Source organism: Phyllobates terribilis, unplaced genomic scaffold (assembly GCF_046119375.1).
Source record: "Phyllobates terribilis strain yellow unplaced genomic scaffold, ASM4611937v1 Scaffold_7__3_contigs__length_470593459, whole genome shotgun sequence".
Lineage (NCBI taxonomy): Eukaryota > Metazoa > Chordata > Amphibia > Anura > Dendrobatidae > Phyllobates > Phyllobates terribilis.
In genome coordinates, this window is record NW_027362767.1 from 234,713,320 (window position 1) to 234,733,740 (window position 20,421).

General features: G+C 40.5%; 1 protein-coding gene across 3 annotated transcripts in view; it reads right to left on the reverse strand.

Annotated features, from left to right (window-relative positions):
• L1CAM (L1 cell adhesion molecule) overlaps positions 1-19,875 on the reverse strand; it is a 242,046-nt gene extending 222,171 nt beyond the window's left edge. For 2 of the 3 annotated variants that reach the window (XM_073639824.1, XM_073639825.1), the window contains exon 1: positions 19,650-19,875. The gene's annotated coding sequence lies outside the window, so the exon portion shown is untranslated. The remainder of the gene's footprint in view (positions 1-19,649) is intronic. The other variant, XM_073639823.1, reaches the window with a different exon arrangement.
• Between the last annotated feature and the right edge of the window lie 546 nt (positions 19,876-20,421).

Below are 20,421 nucleotides of genomic sequence, written 5' to 3' on the forward strand. Positions count from 1 at the left end.
ACTCTCCCATAACTGTACGTACTTACACAATAGTGTGAGCTCACATGAATCCACCTGCTCACACACGTGTCACGAGGGCATTGTTCGTTGTCACTTGGCAGCTCCAAAATGGCTACCATCAACAGGTTTGGCACTAGCTACTTTGTTTTCCAGATCACAGGGGTTGCCCTGGACTTCATCCTTTAACCCCTGTACATGGATCTGGACATACACTGGGGTCCCTTGGCTAGAGCCACGGAGTCAACTGCTGTTCGGTTGTGCAAACTGGCAAGAAAAATTGTCGGGTAGCCAGGTCAGGAGGTATAAAATCATCAGGCAGGAAAAACGTCAGTAAACTAGCCGAGGTCAGAGAACAGGATAACTCAGGATGAAACAACAAATGCACAGAACACATGTAAAGAAAGGTAGCACAAACATTGAGTGGCAGTGGGAACTGATGCTCAGGAGTTTATGTGGGGAGCAGCCCCACCCAGTGCTGACAGCAGGAAGAAACCCAAAACTAACAGTATTAGCCCCCCTTCACATGTACTGGAAAATCAGCACTGGTGATTAAATAAATCATTTAAAAAAATGGCGTGGGGTCCTAACCAGCTGAGGGAAAGCTGACAGCTGAGGGCTGGTGTTAATATTCTGGGAAGGGGCCAATAGACATAAAGGTTCTCAGCCTATTAATAACAGTTCATGGATTTTTTCTTAGCCTTTACTGATTAGTAAAAAGGGGGACCCCAAAAAAAATTACGTAGGGTCCACCCTATAATTAATAACCAGCAAAGGCTAGACAGACAGCTGCAGGCTGATATTAAAAGGCTGGAAAGGGGCCATGGATATTGGCCCCCTCCCAGACTAAGAAAGCCAGCCCTCAGTCACCCCAGAAATGGCGCATCCATTAGATGCACAAATTCTGGCACTTAGCCTCAGCTCTTCTCACTTGCCCTGGTGTGTTGGCAAGTGGGGTAATAGTTTTGGGGTTGATGTCAGCTGTATTATATCAGCTGACATCAAGCACAGGGGTTAGTAATGGAGAGGCGTTTATCAGACTACCAACCCCATAGTCAAAAGTAATAAAAACACACACAGAGAAAAGTCTTTTAATTGAAAATAAACATTCCCCCACAATAACCCTCTTTTACCCATTTATTAACCAAAAACTAAAAATCAAAAATCAAAGTAATCCTCACCTGTCCGCCAATAATCCATAATGCCGATGTCCCACGGCGATCCCCAACTCTGCTCACATCAGGAATGTGACTGCTCATCTCACCACGCCAATCAGATGATAGTCTACGGTCTCCCAGAAAGGTGGGGACATGTCCGAATTTTGCGGACCAAACTCGAAACAGTCCGAACAGACAGCTCACAGAAACGATACATGTTGCCTCCGCGTGGCATCCATTACAAATGCAAACGTATAAATATGGCCTTAGGAAAACCGTGCCAAAATATGCACCACCACAATGAAGGCCCCTTCCACTGACGAGTAGACGTGCATCTAGTTATGTTCCACATATTGCAGAATTTCACTGCCTCCATTTTTGCACCTGGAAATTGCAGGCACGGGGATCTCAACTTGGCAAATTTTATTTCAATTATTATGAAGATTCGAAATATTTAGTAAAAAAAAAATCATTTTCCTAATTGAGAAGGGAAGGCAAAAACAAATCTGCCCGCAGTCAACTTCCTCCTGATGCTTCCATTACAAACTGATCCCGCAGCCTCACCAGGCAAGAAAGTGACTCCCGGACTCACCGGACTTCCGAAATAATTAAAGATGGAATTAAATTAACTCTTTAAAAGACAGAGGCAAGCATGTAGAACATGGACGCAGCCTAACCTCTTGCAAATTAAGTTAGCTGTCCCCTGGCCTTGACATCTGTAATCATGGAACAATGGATGTGTTTGCTGGGAATCTGAAGAAAACCAAGGTCTTATACCCTCAAGAACTGCTCTAAGGGCAGGGTAACAATACACCTAAAATGGTGGCAGAATAGACGCTCAGTTCTAGTGATGCCCTTATAGTCGCATATATCAGCCGTAATGGTAGCGGTCAACCAGTAATGATGGTGGCCATCATATATGGACCGAGTCTGGTTACATCGGGAGAATCAAAATCTTACGTATTGATCTATTTTGCACACTCGGGGCTGCTATATCAATAATATTACCACTATCTATAAAAACACAGAAAATGTGCTTATTGTAATAAATTCTATCATTTATGATCATGGCCGTTCATTGTTGTGGGGGTAATCGATTAAAAGAAATCAATTGAGCGGAAAATAGTTTCTACGTCTTGTCTACATGCAGGGATGTGTCGTGTACTGTACAATATCACACAAATACCATATTTAGGGCTTTCCGATACTGTATTAATCCAGAACCTCCTCCTTTAAGGCATGCACTGTAATGAATGTTCTGTCACTGCAAGGGGGTGCAAGTGAGGATGATGAGGGGAATAGGGGGGATGCCCAGAAATAAGAGATAAGGGAGCGGATATGTGTCTATAAAGGAAAACCCCTTTAATGTATACTTACACTCTCCCTGACTTTATGTTGCCCCCTCTTCTCTCTACTTGTTGGCCAGTGTTATATACTGTATAATATTATCTTTATCACACCCCTGGGTTCATTCGGAATAACAGATGAGAGGATGACATTAAAACTGGAATGTAGATAGATAGATGACTAGAACAACTGAATTAAAACAGAAACAGCTGTGTAGGAGGCTTACAATTCTTCTTCTACAAAGTAGGCAGATTAATGCCATAGATCATACACCATGGAAAGTCTAAGCACAGTAACTAGACACAAGGTAGTTATACTGCACCAGCAAGGTCTCTCCCAGGCAAAGATTGCAAAGACTGAGGTTCCAAGGTCAATTTCTTTTAAAGAAGCATAAAGAATGGGCAACGTTGAGGACCAAAGATACAATGGTCGGCCAAGGAAACTTAGTGCAGTAGATGAAGGACACATCATGCTTACTTCCCTTCAAAATCAAAAGATGTTAAGCAGTGCCATCAGGTCAGCACTGGCAGAAACTCCATCATCTATCACCATCAGGAGGCCTCTGATTGACTCCAAATTTATTATGCAGCAGGACAATGACCCCAAACATCCAGCCAAGAAATATTTTCAGGTTAAAGAAAAATAAGAAGTCCTGGAAGTGATGATCCGCCCCCAGCAGAGGCCTGATCTCACATCATCTAGTCTGTCTGGGATCACATAAAGACATAGAAGGATTTGCACAAGTGACATCCACAGAAGATCTGTGGTCAGTTCTCCAAGATGTTTGGAACAATCTTCTGCCGAGTTCCTTCAAAATATTGATGGGATTTAGATTTCTCTTTTCTTCATTCACTTTGCATTGATATAAATAATCTATTATCACTTCTATTATGAAAGCTTCTTACTGTTCAGCATTTTTTTCACAGCTGCCTAAAAACCTCCAGCGATCAGCTGTGATCTTGTGGGGAGTTTGGGGTGGGAATGGGGAGGTGTCGATTATCAAGAGTTTCATTTCCCTGCAGCGCCACCAGAGGGAAAATGGGGTATTACACAATTCTCCCTGAAATCAGTGATCTGTCTGTGTAATGTAGAGATGTGCTGGTTGCCCCTGTCCCTGGCTGATAGCTGCGAGCCCCTGTTATAGTGACTGAAAATTCACTAATAGGATGCTTTAAATCTGATTTTCTGACCCAGGCAGCCCCTTTAAAGAACTAAGAAATAATGCTGTAATATTATTCATATTTCTAATATATCGATGAGATCATGGTAGATCATTTTTCTAGTTGATGTGCAATTGCCATTTAAAATGTCACATAAAAGGCAAATTGTGTATGGACACGGCAATAACAGGATAATGTCTTGTCCAGCAAACATAACGACGAGCATGAACCTCCATTATGAATAAATGAGCCGCTTTATAGACGTCCTGACATATGCGATGGGTAAATGGCATTGACAGAGGAGGCGCAGAGGTCACAGATAAAAGCAATCTTATGTTTTCTGCTAAAAAGAAAAACATATAAAAGCCAATGTATCTGATCCAAAAGCATTAGCAGAAATGAGTGCGATAGCTGCAATATTACATACAGGTGATCCAGAGAATGAAGAAGGACGGCGGCCGGAAGATCAGGAGCCATCCGAGGATTTACTGTAGGTTTATTCATAAGGAGTACGAGAAGGTAAAGTACAGGGACTAGTCATAGAGAAAGAGTCATCCCCAGACTCAGATACTGGATAGATAGATAGATAGATAATAGATAATATATAGATAATAGATAGATGATAGAAAATAGATAGATAGAAAGATAGATAGATAATAGATGGATAATAGATAGATAGATAGATAATAGATAATATAGCTAGCTAATAGATAGATGATAGATAATAGATAGATAGAAAGATAGATAGATAATAGATGGATAATATATAATAGATAATAGATAGATGATAGATAGATAATAGATAGATAATATATAATAGATAATAGATAGATGATAGATAGATAATAGATAGATAATATTTAATAGATAAATAATAGATAGATAATACAGTCATATGAAAAAGTTTGGGCACCCCTATTAATCTTAAGCTTAATGTGTTATAAAAATTGGTGTTTTTGCAACAGCTATTTCAGTTTGATATATGTAATAACTGTTGGACACAGTAATGTTTCTGCCTTGAAATGAGGTTTATTGTGCTAACAGAAAATGTGCAATCTGCATTCAAACAAAATTTGACCGGTGCATAAGTATGGGCACCCTTATCATTTTCTTGTTTGAAATACTCCTGCCTACTTTTTACTGACTTACTAAAGCACTTTTTTTGGTTTTGTAACCTCATTGAGCTTTGAACTTTATAGCCAGGTGTATGCAATCATGAGAAAAGCTACTTAAAGTGGCCACTTGCAAGTTGTTCTCCTGTTTGAATCTCCTCTGAAGAGTGGCATCATGGGCTCCTCAAAACAACTGTCAAATGATCTGAAAACAAAGATTATTCAACATAGTTGTTCAGGGGAAGGATACAAAAAGCTGTCTCAGAGATTTAACCTGTCAGTTTCCACTGTGAGGAACATAGTAAGGAAATGGAAGAACATAGGGACAGTTCTTGTTAAGGCCAGAAGTGTCAGGACAAGAAAAACATCAGAAAGGCAGAGAAGAAGAATGGTGAGATCAGTCAAGGACAATCCTCAGACCACCTCCAGAGAGCTGCAGCATCAACTTGCTGCAGATGGTGTCACTGTGCATCGGTCAACTATACAACGCACTTTGCACAAGGAGAAGCTGTATGGGAGAGTGATGCGAAAGAAGCCGTTTCTGCAAGTACGCACAAACAGAGTTGGCTGAGGTATGCAAAAGCACATTTGAAGAAGCCTATTTCTTTTTGGAAGAAGGTCCTGTGGACTGATGAAACCAAGATTGAGTTGTTTGGTCATACAAAAAGGCGTTATGCATGGTGGCAAAAAAACACAGCATTCCAAGAAAAACACTTGCTACCCACAGTAAAATTTGGTGGAGGTTCCATCATGCTTTGGGGCTGTGTGGTCAATGCCGGCACCGGGAATCTTGTTAAAGTTGAGGGACGCATGGATTCCACTCAGTATCTGCAGATTCTTGGCAATAGTGTTCAAGAATCAGTGATAAAGTTGAAGTTACGCAGTGGATGGATCTTTCAGCAAGACAATGATCCAAAACACCGCTCCAAATCTACTCAGGCATTCATGCAGAGGAACAATTACAATGTTCTGGAATGGCCATCCCAGTCCCCAGACCTGAATATCATTGAACATCTGTGGGATCATTTGAAGAGGGCTGTCCATGCTCGGCGACCATCAAACTTAACTGAACTGGAATTGTTTTGTAAAGAGGAATGGTCAAAAATACCTTCATCCAGGATCCAGGAACTCATTAAAAGCTACAGGAAGCGACTAGAGGCTGTTATTTTTGCAAAAGGAGGATCTACTAAATATTAATGTCACTTTTCTGGTGAGGTGCCCATACTTATGCACCTGTCAAATTTTGTTTGAATGCAGATTGCACATTTTCTGTTAGTACAATAAACCTCATTTCAAGGCAGAAACATTACTGTATCCAACAGTTATTACATATATCAAACTGAAATATCTGTTGCAAAAATACCAATTTTTATAAAACATTAAGCTTAAGATTAATAGGGGTGCCCAAACTTTTTCATATGACTGTATGTAATAAATAGATGATAGATAATAGATAGATAATAGATAGATAATATATATAATAGATAATAGATAGATAGATAATAGATAGATCATAGACGATAGATTGATAGATAATAGATAGATAGATAATAGATAAATAGATAGATAATAGATAGATAGATAATAGATAATATATAGATAATAGATTGATAGATAATAGATAGATAATAGATAGATAGATACATAGATAATAGATAGATAATAGATTGATAGATAATAGATAGATAGATAATAAATAGATAATAGATAGATAGATAATAGATAGATAATAGATACTAGATAGATAGATAATAGATAGATAATAGATAGATAAATAATAGATAGATAGATAATAGATAGATAATAGATAGATAATAGATAGATGATAGATAGATAATAGATATAGAATAGATAGATAGATAATAGATAGATACATAATAGATGATAGATAGATAGATGATAGATAATAGATAGATACATAATAGATGATAGATAGATAATAGATAGATAGATGATAGATAATAGATAGATACATAATAGATGATAGATAGATAATAGATAGATACATAATAGATGATAGATAGATGATAGATAATAGATAGATGATAGATAATAGATGATAGATAGATAATAGATAGATGATAGATAATAGATAGATAATAGATAGATAATAGATAGATAATAGATGATAGATAGATAATTAGATAATAGATAGATAATAGATAGATAATAGACAGATAGATAATAGATAGAGGAAAACCTGTTGTAAGTGTTGAGAAGCCGTGTTCACACTTGGTTTTGATGTCCTTCTTCTGCCCAGAGATCAATAGGAGCGCAGCGTTACCTACACGACTGCTGTTGCTTAGCAACACGGTATCGCTCTTACCCGGGGTAACGCCGCTGATTGATTCCTGCTGTCATTATACAATGGGGACACGATTGGATTTATACTACAGCAATTTAAAGCCACTTCTCAAATTTTCTTACTTCACTTTCCTCGCTCCCTTCACCTCTTATGTCATTTAGAAACAGTAAATGCTCAGGGTATAATGGATCCCAATGCCAGGGTGAGGCACACGTGGAGCCTGCTGCAACCTTTTGTTTTGGGCCATAGAAACTTTGGGGCCTACAAAAAGGATGTATCCAACTCTATTTTCTGTCAAGCAAATAGACACCCTAGAACTATATATATATATGTATGTGTATATATATATATATATATATATATATATCGGTCAGCACTCCTGGGTCCTGACATATTTGACTTAGTAAATTCTCGTATTCTTGGTGAACTAACAATCCTGGAACATCTATCCTTGGAACTCATTGTACCTCTGTTTCTTCTCCCAGAAATCTATAAGTACATTCACAACTGGGCGTTACCTGCTGAGGGTGTGTCCCTACACACTGTGATGCTGTCCAATCAGTGCTGACCATATCCAGGGCTGTAAGGACACGCCCCCTTGATAACATGGTACCACCCATGAGGAACAGCACAACGCAGAATGATAACTTTAAAGTTGATTAAATTCACCTTGAATTTCAAACAAAAATATTCACAGTCGCCAGAATATTTTTTTGTGTTTTGATTCATGTGAATCCAGCCAGGTAAACGCTATTTTTGATGGAGCTTCAAAGGAAGTTCTAGGGAGGGGTAATAAAATAAAAAAAATGATAATACTCACCGGCCCTCACCTATTCTCGGTCCGGTCACTGGTGGCATTTTTGACTTCTTCCAACGACCGGCATGTCTGGTGCCTCCTTCGCTGACTAGACCGCGATGTCATGACTAGTGATGAGCGAGTATGTTCTGTTAACCCTTTTGGTGAGCATGCTCAGGTGCTCGCTGAGTATATTCAGCGTGCTTGGGTGTTATGTATTAAATCACTCTGTGCTCATGATTTGCGACTGTTTGACAGCTTTAATACATGTGAGGAATGCCTGTTTCTTAGGGATTCCTCACATGTATTAAAGCTGTCAAACAGTCGCAAATCATGAGCACAGTGTGACTGAAACATAACACCCGAGCACGCTGAATATACTCGGCGAGCACCCGAGCATGCTCACCAAAAGGGTTAACAGAACATACTCGCTCATCACTAGTCATGACGTCACAGAACACTATCACATGAATCGCGCAACGTCATAACATTGCAGTCTAATCAACGTAGGAGGTGCCAACGATGGAGGTGCCCGAAACAAGGCAGGAAGAGGCCAAAGATGGCCCACTGAAGACCACACCGGTGACCAGACTATAGAAGAAGACCGGAGCAGGGCTGCCCGGCAGGATAGGTGAGTATAATTTTTTCACATTTCGTACATATGTTTATTATGCTCTGTGGTCTAGAGAGACATCAGAGCAAAATAATGTACAATGGATTCATGACTAATAAATTCAATGGAAATCAAATTTTTCAGTGAATAATTTGAGTGAAAAGTTTTTCATCAGATTTGCTCATCACTAATACCTAAGATTTTTTATTTAATGAGAAATACAGGTATATACTAATACAGACAACTGCGGAGTAGTGACAGGTTCACTTTAGACTCAAGCTGGAACCAAGTCATGTCCATGTTTGACACGTGAAGACTTTGCCCTTTATTCGGAGGAGTTATTTGCACATATTATGGGTCCTGCGAGCTGGTAAATGATTACAGAATCTCCCGAGCCAACAGAAAAGCCAACAAGAGAGAAAAACAGTCTCAATCCAGCATCCTCCATGCTTCCAGCCTCTCTATTGGAGGTCCTGTAGTGAAGCCACCCCCAACCTTTAGGCCTCCATCATTTCAGGATGAGAAGCTGCTAGATAGCAGAGGCTCCATATTGGGTTTGGCAAAAAAAAATCCTCTTGGTCAATATTAAATCTTTCCTAAGAACAGATATTGATGGTAAGGCATAAAACCCTTTAAAGGGGTTTTCTGCCATAAGTTTTAATCATTGACTAATCAATAGGGGGGATCAACTCAGAACTAGAATTAAGGTAAATGAAGTTGTGATTTCATTCGGACTCAGATTTTTTTTTTTAGAAAAAAAGTTGACCAAGCACCATATTCCCTTTATCATAGGTATCGCTGGGGGTATTAATGGGGTCTCAAACAATGATGATATTTCTAATATCACATCCATGTAATACCTATGGAGCCAGGGAAGACTGGAGACCTGAGCTCAGACTAGACTCTACATTTCTGTGGGTAATGTAAAACCATAAAGGATTCTATGTTTACAATCAAAAGAGAAAAAGGGGAGAAATGTATCTTAAGTTATAGTAAACCAGCAAAAAAGAATGCAAATAAACTTTAAATGTAGGGACCATTAAAGAGTTGTTCTTATCTTCCATCTGCAGGAGCGCACCGCTCCCCTGCCTCCTGGTTCCTGCCTTGCAGTGCGCTTCTGATTAATTGACAGATTGGCATGGTTGTGCCACGGGTCCAAACTGGGTACACTCCAATGTTGCTAGTATAGGCAACTATGGCTCTGTAGCATCAGAGGAGCACGGGTTCCTGACCCTGGCTGGATCCAGCCATTTTGAGAGCAGCACTTACATGCTCTATAGCAAAGAGCTTGTAAGTGTGCGCTTCTAGTCTAGGTGATCGGCCACCTTGCATACACTGAGCCAACAAGCAGTAAACTATAGAATTAAAAATCTATATAAGCACAAATGTTTACAAGCACTTTGCAATTTTACCCTTTTCACTTTAGAAAGGAAAGAAGAATAAACTGATGAATAGTGATGCGCGACCGTGCTCGGATAAGGTGTTATCCAAGCACGCTTGGGTGTGAACCGAATAGCTTCGACGTACTCGAAAACTATGTTCGAGTTGCTGCGGCTGCATATCTCGACAGCCGCAACACATGCAGGGATTGCCTGTTTGTTAGGACCATTAAAGGGGTTGTCCAGATTTGGCACAAAAGTTTGCAATCATTCTATGTGACTGCACACTTGTGAATCCTCACAGCGTGCACAGTGCACCATGTCAGGATTCTCCGGTGCCAGTGCAGGGATACTCCCGGCCACATTCCAACTAGACCTGCGTGGCCTCAGTCAATGCAAGTGGATTGATGGAGGCCAAGCAATCCAAGTCGAAATGTTGATGTACACGTGTTGTATACTTGCAGTCTCATGTCCACCCGGTCTCGCTGCCGTCACTGGAGAATCCTGACAGCGCGCATTGTGCATGTTGTGATGATTCACAAGTCTGTAGTCGTGAGTGACTGCAAACTTTTGTGCCAAACCTGGACAACCCCTTTAAGGCACTATGACACACGCCACCACATTTTTTTAAATGAATTATTCATATGTATGTGGTCTCCTGATGTGTAGACAACTCCTATTGTAGATGATGACTTCACAGATACACTGTTGCTCGTGTACAGGAATTTGTATTCAGATGGACAAAAAAAGGGGACAGACTAAATGAACTTCCGAGAGTCCTCCAGACCCATTCATCTCCTCTTGAGCTGCTCATAGAGACCTCCTGCTGCTGAACATGAACACAGAGTCTCCTTTTCCGAGAGTCACCACCCCATGGAAGCACCGAGCTGTGTAATAATCACAGAATGTGAGCAGCCGGTGCTCCCTAGAGATCCAACATAGTCTACCAACGTCATTCATTCCCTTCCCCGGACCCACCTTTGCTCCAGCTTTGATCAATCTCCAACCATCACGCTGGAAGGACTCAGCTCAGAAGCTTCATCTTAGTTCCATTAAGTGCTGTGTGTTGTAAATGATATCTCTGCAGTCTGTAACATGTGTAATACGGTATCGGCAAAGATTGGGTTACCGATAAATGGGTATTTCAGGATGCGATTAGGGAAACTGATGGACTCGCACCAGTAATGTGGTGTCAAGATGTCATCATGACATGACAAGGCTGTGGATTCAGTCTTTTCCTATTTCTTAAATGTATATTTACTATATTTGTTGTATTTTATAGAGTTTTAGCTTTATTTTATATATGTCTTTCGCATTTTAGTAGCAACGTCCTACTGTAATTAAAGGATTTTGCAACCATAGTCAATAATTTATTGTTACAAAGATCCAAGGGGTAACATTTCTCCTCCCGGAGAGTGACATGTCAAGCCTGACATATCAAGGTGAGGCGACTTTTAAGCCTTGCAATGCTTCTCTGGGAAATTAAATATGCAAATTGTCTCTTCAGAGAGGAAGAGGACTAGAACTCTAGTGTCATCTATTGGAAGCAGCAATCCTAAAAGTTAATACAAAGATGAAGGCTTTGGTCTCCCAGTCACCCACCTGCATACAAGTACACACACACTTCCCTATAGTGTCCTTCTTCTCCTCTACCCATATATCTCAGTCTTGTATTTGTCATTCCTGTTAATCAGGTAGGCAAAACCCAGTAATTAGAAAGTATTGCAACCATAGTCATCCATTTTGGAGTCATAGAGCAGGGAGTTTTGGTCTCCCGGTCACCCACCTGCATGCAAGTACACAGACACTTCCTTGCTGTCTCCTAATACTTCTCCTCTCCCCATATCTGTCACACTTATGTTTGTCAACCATGTTACTCTACGAAACATGTATATCTCTGTAATATAAGGATGCTGCAACCATAGTCATCCATTTTGGAGTTATAGAGTTGAGTGTTTTGGTCTCCCGGTCACCCACCAGCAAACAAGTGGACATGAACACTTCCTCGATGTCTGCTCCTCAACCCATACCTGTCATTCTTGTGTTTGTCAATCATGTTACTCTACAAAGAATATTTCTGTAACTAAACGATGTTGCGACCATAGTCATCCATTCTGGAGTTATAAAGGTTAGTTTTTTGGTTTCCCGGTCACGTACCTGCATGCAAGTACACATGGCCACTTCCTTGCTGTCTTCTCCTCTCCCAATATTTGTTTTTCTTGTGTTTGTCAATTATGTTACTCTACGAAACATATTCCTGTATTTAGAGGATATTACAACCATAGCCATCCATTTTGGCGTTATAGAGCTGAGTGGTTTGGTCTCCCGGTCACCCACCTGCATACACGTGTACATGGACACTTCCTTACAGTCCCATTCCTCCTCTCCCTTCTATATCTGTCAGTCTTATGATTGCCACTCACGTTACCTTACAAAGCATAACCCTGACATGTCTGTGTCTACTAGAATAACTAGAATAACACCATGACAGCTGATTTGTCACCTGACCATACGCTTTAGGGTAATATCAGCCGAATTTACCCATAGTTGCAGGACTGGTAGAGGACATGATGTCCCATCATTCCTCCCACCAAGCGAGAAGAAGACACAGGCACGTTAAATTTCACCTACTGACCCCACACATCCTCGGAAACACAATTTATAAAAGTCTTCGATATAAGCAGATCTCATGTGTTGGTTTATAGATAATACACCATGAAGAACTTCTTGCCATGACATATTGATAGATCTGTCCCATTGTATTTTAGTGGTGCACCCTTGAGTACATCAATACAAGAAGTTTTTAAAAATAGCTGAAAATAAGGATTTTTGTTTGTTTGTTTCAGGGCAACTCTGCTTCTTCATCAGAAGAAAAACACAAAGATGTTATGACAAGGAATATAAATGTAAGTATTTAAGCCTGGAGTTGTTGGCTTTTGACTGATCATTCATCCATCTGGCACTGACGATGAAGCATACGATGTCTCTTAAAGCTTGAGTAAGCATGTCTGCCCGATATTGATTTCAAAATTATGGACGGTAGTATAGATGGAATAAGTTCACGTCTTTGTTTCCTACAATAATTTTACATACGATCGACCTTCTTAGCTAAGAGTTCAGTCTCGTACATCAACCCACACATTGATGTCACACCTAGAGTTGTATCCAAGATTCAAAATGTTCTACACTTTCTGGTAGAAAATCCTTGGTCTTCCAAGGATGCGTTCTAGATACATATCTACTCCTAATATTTTTCCAATGTTATCATCCAGGTGAAGGTATGGAGGTACTTATGTTATGCAGACACATTTGAGGCATAACCCGTTCTTTGGTCGTGATGGTGGAAAGGTCCGTGTAGAAACAGTGGAGGAAAGTTAGAGGGCTACTCAACTGAATCAGCAACAGATCTTAGAGGGTTTTGGTAATTTGGGTGTTCGTAACCATATTGCTTTTGTTACACCCTGAAGGTTCATTTATATTCTGCTGATTTTTACATTTTTGTTGCATTGGAATAGCTTGAAGTATGTAGGACATGTGACACATGGAAGGAGAACCCAATGCTTGATGTTCCAGTTGACATATTTTAGCCAATGTTGTAGTCCACAGCCATATTTCTCTGCACCCAGTTACAGGCGAATGACAATGGGGGTTAAAGAAGTTTTCCAAGACTAATTATCGGTGTCCTAGCCTAAAGATAGGGAATGAATGTTTAAACTGTGAGGACGCCTGGTGATGAGTAGAATATAGGGTCTATTACTGGACCATGTGTTTGGGTGAACAAATCAGTCCTATTCACCAGAACGGTGTTAGGCTGCCATATCCGAAACACAGCATGCTTGCCGATAGAAAGCGGAATGTCCGAGAGGCTCCCGGAAAAAGGGACCCTTCAGTCTCCAAGAAGAGATGGCAATCTCCTGAGCGCTGTTGGAACCTAAGAGAACATAGCACTTCCAGAAGGTTTATTGTGTGCGATGCTGGGCTGCTCTCTCACCAGATGGAGCCCCATGGGGAAAATAATAAGGTATAGAGTAGCGGAGAGTGGAGTGGGCATGACTTGAGCAAGGGGGCTAAGAATTTAAACAATCAGAGACCTCCTAGATGCCCTGAAAGTTCGTTAGCATGATGTTGTTTTTGGAAAATAGTCAGGGATCAGGCCATTATGGATAAAACAAAACATTGATGCCCTGTCCTTAGGATAGTCCATCAATACTTTAAGGCTATTTCAAGGTGCATCATTTCACGGAGCAGATGAGTAAAGAGAACATGTAGCTTAGTTTTGGTTCATAACAACCAGATTTTGGAAGTAATTTTCTAGAGTAGAATAACTACAGGGACAAAGCTAAAGGGGATGTATTCACACACCGGTCCTGGTACTTGCGGGGGCGCAAAGCCTCCTCTGTCACATATGAAGACCATGTGCACTGGGGTCTAAGTTATGACTCTGATAAAGTGACTTGATCAGCGGCAACGCTTCAACTTTTCAAGGCGTCTTATATAATTACTGCCACGGGGACATTAGCCCTGAAGCCTACGATGACCATTTCACATGATGCTTAGATCTGATCAACATTAAAGCAGTGAAATGGTCAGAATGAATCACCGGAAAACACTATCCTAAGAAACGCTATCCTCGCTTTCACACCAGTTTTAGGAGTTTTTAGATTCTCAAATGATGTTCTTGTCAAATGATGAGTCCAAAAATGTATTACTATTCAAATTGTAACAAGGTCCTCCATTTACCACGTACCATAGATAATATTGGTGTCTTCTTATGTGGCAAAGGGGTCTTTGGTTCCTCTTAATCTCCAAATACGTTGGCCAAACCCAACATTATCGGAAGGCTCAGCGACAGTCTAATGTTTATGGGGGCCTCCTGACTGTTCTCATGATGAAGGAAGAGATAACCATCCAGTATGTCTGATTTTTTAGTTTTCTCAGAGAGATAAGGAGTCTGGCAGCAGCTTTAATGTAGAGGACACCGGAGCGCCCTCTATATGGTGGAGATATCTGCATGATCAGCCAAACCAATATTTGGACGATAGCTATGGGACCCCTGAGGCACCACAGCAGGGTGTACCCCATTATATCTGCACCTATGATGCTTTCATCCCCATGATCCCTGATGGCACCGACAGTCCGATTGTCCCTGTTCACATAGATATGGCATATCCTAGGGGTAGATACTCACATAGTAAACCACTGAATTGATCCCTTTAAAGATGGTGAAGCTGATGTAGTAGGTTTGCTTGGGGTGAAAAGTTAATATGCTACTAATATGTCATGATATGCTGGTAAATGATACCGTATGGTAAACCTCTAAGCTCTGTTAGGCTACGCTCATATGTTCCGTTTTTTGGATCCATTTTGGCATGACAAAAACAGATCATCCATGGGGGACGAAAATGTCCTAAAATCTTGCAGTTCAGCGGTAATTCATTTTTTAGCCGGATCTAATCCCACAACTTTTATGTCTGCCCAAATCAATGGATAGCAGCTTGATCAGTTTCTTTTTAAGGCCACGTTCACACGTTGAGTATTTGATCAGTATTTTCTGTAAATATATAAAAGCCAAAATCAGGAGAGGAAAAGTATAATAGAGACGCGTCACCACGTCTGGATTTATCACCCACTCCTGGTTATGGCTTACAAATACTGATGTGAAATACTGACCAAATACTGAACGTGTGAAGTCTATGGGAAAAGGATGGTAACGGATCATCATCATCTGTTGGGTTATCCGTCAGGACACTAGAGATACCGCTAGTAAAAAATGGATCCTGGAACAAAAAGGGTGCGGAACGGAAACCAAAAGGGCCATCCTTTTTGCTTTGTTTGTAACAGATCCAATTTTCTTTTTTTTACTACCGGATCCATTACAAATGGAAATGTGAACAGAGCCTTACTTCCCACAGAGATAATTTGTGTGGACTTCATTAATTTAATAAAATCATTTGCATCAGCATCCGGCTCAGGCTGCAGATTCATCTCAGCTTGTGGGTAGCATCAGTCAGATAGCGAGAGCGGCCAGATTACAGAGCGAGCCTTTGTATTGGCAGCAATCTTACATGATCTCTCTCCACCCATTTCCCAATTCCCAGTCCCAGTAATCAGGTTTCCCATCTCCTTGGTAACAAAACATCAAGACTCGCTCATTATACAGAACGTCTCTGACTGGAAGAAGACATTTCGAGGCAATGGAAGGATGCTCCTCCGCAGAAATCTGACCGTACGCAGAAGACATGTAGACGTACGCACCCTCGCCCATCCATTTGGGTTACGTTACACAAACATTTTGCTCAACTGGGTCTCGAAATAAATCAGTGTAACCTAAATCCAACCACGAACTGTAACTAGTCAACAATATCAGGTCAAATATTTCGATAAATGAGATCTTAAAATGTCCATTCTGAACACTGCCTGGTGTAGAGCAGGAGGAGACGAGAAGATTGATATATAGCTTTATAGGAAAAGGTTCAGTAGAACTTGTAATATGATGCTCTAAACCTTTTTGCTCTTAGGAGTCCAGTAGGAGGTTAGACCCACCCACCGGACTCCTCACACCAGATCTTACATCAATCAGTTTACACGTTGTGCTGAAGCTTTTCTCATAAAACGATATATATATCTGCTCAGCTCATTCTGCTCTAAATCATGCTACCCGGTGAATGGACCAGATTTCCATGTTCCCTTTAAGGGTAAATCCTACTTATAAAAAATTATCAGCATCCATATAAAAATAGACCAGAGCACGCATTTGGCTCAAGCAACAGTTATCTCGTCTCTCGCCCACCCACCCACCCCCAGCTGTAGCCTGACACCCAGAATTCACGTAAAATGTACAATCTGTGCCCTCATGTGGTTAAAGAAGGAAAGTCTCTACAGGATGGAAAGTCACATCTGAAGTTATGAAACATTCATTGATCAAAAGCCTTGGAGAATTGGAAAGCAGCACTCCATACTGAGAAGAAGACATATTCATCCCGAGAGACGCTTACTAAGGCCACGGCCCCACTATCAGTATTTGGTCAGTATTCGGTCAGTATTTTTTCTCCGCAGTGGGAGCCAAAACCAGGTGAGGAACAATCAGAGAAAAGGTATAATAGAAACAAGTCAACAATTCTGCACTTATCACCCACTCCTGGTTTTGGCTCCCACTCCTGAGAAAAAATACTGACCAAATACTGACCAAATACTGATAGTGGGACCGCGGCCTTATAATGAGATTACTGTGCAAGAATGGACACTGACTATTCCTTGCCTGTTATTTTCTCTAATTCCCCTGTTAATATTCTCCATTGTAGTTCTCCAGATTTCACCTTTATGGAGGGGAAGAGATAAGGGAATGTCTGGTAGATAATAGATAGATAATAGATAGATAATAGATAGATGATAGATAATAGATAGATAATAGATTGATAATTGATGATAGGTAATAGATAATAGATAAATAATAGATAGATGATAGATAGATAGATAGATAGATAGATAGATAATAGATAATAGATAGATAGATAGATAGATAGATAATAGATAGATAATAGATAGATAGATAAATAGATAGAGGATAGATAGATGATAGATAGATAGATAGATAATAGATAGATAATAAATAATATATATAATAGATAGATAATAGATAGATAGATAATAGATAGATAGATAGATAAATAGATAGAGGATAGATAGATAGATAGATAAATAGATAGAGGATAGATAGATAGATAGATAATAGATAGATGATAGATAGATAGATAATAGATAGATAATAAATAATAGATATATAATAGATAGATAATAGATAATAGATGATAGATAATAGATAGATAATAGATAGATAGATGATAGATAATAGATAGATAGATGATAGATAATAGATAGATAATAGATAGATAGATGATAGATAATAGACAGAGAGATAATATCTATCCACAAATATCTAGGCAGCACCCAAATAAAGTGAAAAATAGATGACTTTTAATGGCCCCTATGGCGACGTTTCGGTCCAGCAGTGGGGACCTTTCTCAATCTTGTCGCCATAGGGGCCATTAAAAGTCATCTATTTTTCATTTTATTTGGGTGCTGCCTAGATATTTTTTGATATATTGAGGACTGGTATGTACCTGGGGGGCTTTGCACTGAAGTTTTTGCTGGTGCTGTTTTTTTGTCGCGTTTTTAGATAATAGATAGATAAATAATAGATAGGAAAGATGTATTAAAGATTGTATCTATCTGAACAGTGACAGCCAAATAAAACATAATCTTCACTAAGTCCAAAAAAAATGTAAAAGGATTTTTCTGGAATTTTTAAAACATGGTCTAAGAGCAGGAAATATGTTAGAATTATAAAGTAATCATTACTCGCCTATATAATCCCCTGCCACTCCCATGGTCCTTACCAGGCTTGTAATGACGACATCATTAATGTGAGTGCTGCAGCCGATCACTGGCCACAGCGGTCATGTGCTGTACATGCCTGCGTCCCCACTGATGCCAGTGATTGGCTGCAGCAGTCACGTGAATGATGGATGTAATGTCGCCAGTGCATTAATTAAATTGTGGCTATTGCTTTTTATTTTGCTTTGATTTTATGACAGTGACACATTTTCTGTGATTTTGGTAAATTCAAAGCCTAAAACTTTTAGCTTACAAAGGAGGAAAGTTAGTGTGGGACACCGGATATATCCACTAGTAGAAGAGCCGGTCTTCACTCAGGGACCTCCGACCTCACCTGGTCAAGTATAGGATGGAGAAGGCAACGGTCGGCCACCGCTCCCTCTTATATGGCAACTTCCTCCCTATATCCAGTAACCTTGAGAATACCTCCGCACAGTCAGCCCTGTCTCACAGGGAGCGGCCAGCTGTCCAATCCCCCATACACAGCTCAATAAGCCCCCTATAGAAAGCCTCAAACATGAGGCTGCAAGAATCGATCCGGAGCCGCCTCACATAGTGTTCCTAGCGGTTCCTGTGCTTTGTAAGACATGATGGGGTTAATTGGATGATTGAGAAGAGCGGTCCGGGACAGATTTATGAATGGGGTCCACTGTTATCTTTCACATCCCATTGGAGAAAACTTAATCCCATCCCCCCCAACTCTGCTGACGTCATCTATTGGTCTCTTCACCATTTTTTTGAGTTTTTCCTTTTTTAATCAATATATATATATATATGTATATATATATAGACGTTGCATAACATAAAAATGATAAAACGACATTCTATAAAGTATTCGATATATTATAGAAATAAATGAATTAAAATAAATAAATCTCAGGTTGTGTAAAAATGGTGAAGAGGCGAAAATGATCGGATTCTTCAGGAATAATTCCTATGCCTTTGGCCTCTTCGCCATATATTACAACATCCACCATGGCTATACACACACGCCCATATACACATAGGTATATCGGAAGCACTATAGGATGAAGTGGCGCCTGTGCACATCGCAATCATCTACACCCATGCCCTATAGTATCATATAGCATTTTGCGGATTCTATACCGTTACATTGTAGCAGAGTGGGTGCAGGGGATAATGGGGAAATATATATTCTTGTACCGTGTTAGCCAGTAGATAGAAAAATATTTCGATGATAAGGGGGAAACGTATTGTATCTCATCGCTTGCAACGATGAAGAAGAGACGTTGAAGGAAGCAAACAATGCAATGGCATGCAAATGAGAGCGCGCGGGTTCAATCGCTGACATGTCTCACCCACTATGATCCCATAGACTGCATCAAATGGCGTATGGATGAGGATGCCACCCAGTGCATCACAGCCTACCTGCTAGGAGAAGGAACAAAAGGGATGTGAGCGGCGTGTGCCTCCCCTCCTCGCTCTGGGTGTGCTTGCCTTGGATGGAGGCGAGGGGAGCAGCAGCAGTAGGATTGCAGCTGTGGATGTGAGAGGAGCACAGAGCTACACAGTGATATCATCCGCCTGAGCCTGGACTCTGCTCCTCCTCTCTCTGATGCTGCAGGGTACAGACTGGGAATCTCACAGTACAAATCACTCACATCCTAAAAAAAAAAAACCCACAGCTGGCAGAACATACACCAACACCATCCTATATACCTGCTGCCAAGACGGTCAGCGTATGTGAGAGCGGGGAAGCGCGGAAGGTTGGGTAATGGTCCAAGGTTCGGTACATTTGGCTAATGACTCTATTCATTATTTAGTGGTTGCGCTGATATCACAAGCTCCACTCTGATGGTTTGGAGATGATGATAAAAAAAGACAAAGTGTATCTGATTATGTGCATAATTTATGGCCCAGGTAATGTTCCTCTCATAAACGTCACTCACTGCTCATCAAAACCGTAATATTTTCTTCTTGGAACGAAGAAGTCAGGCAGGTAAGCAACTAAGCAAGTCGAGGGAAGCCCAAAAGGTCTCTTTGGCCCATATGAGATGTTCTGTAGTATTAAAGTCCAGTGATGGTTGGGGGCCCATTAAAGAATGGTTGGGGGCTCTGGTGGAGATATTGCATTGAGGCCATCGAGCTTCAACTTACACCACAAGTGGCCGTGAAGAAATGTGTAGTGGTCAAGAGATAG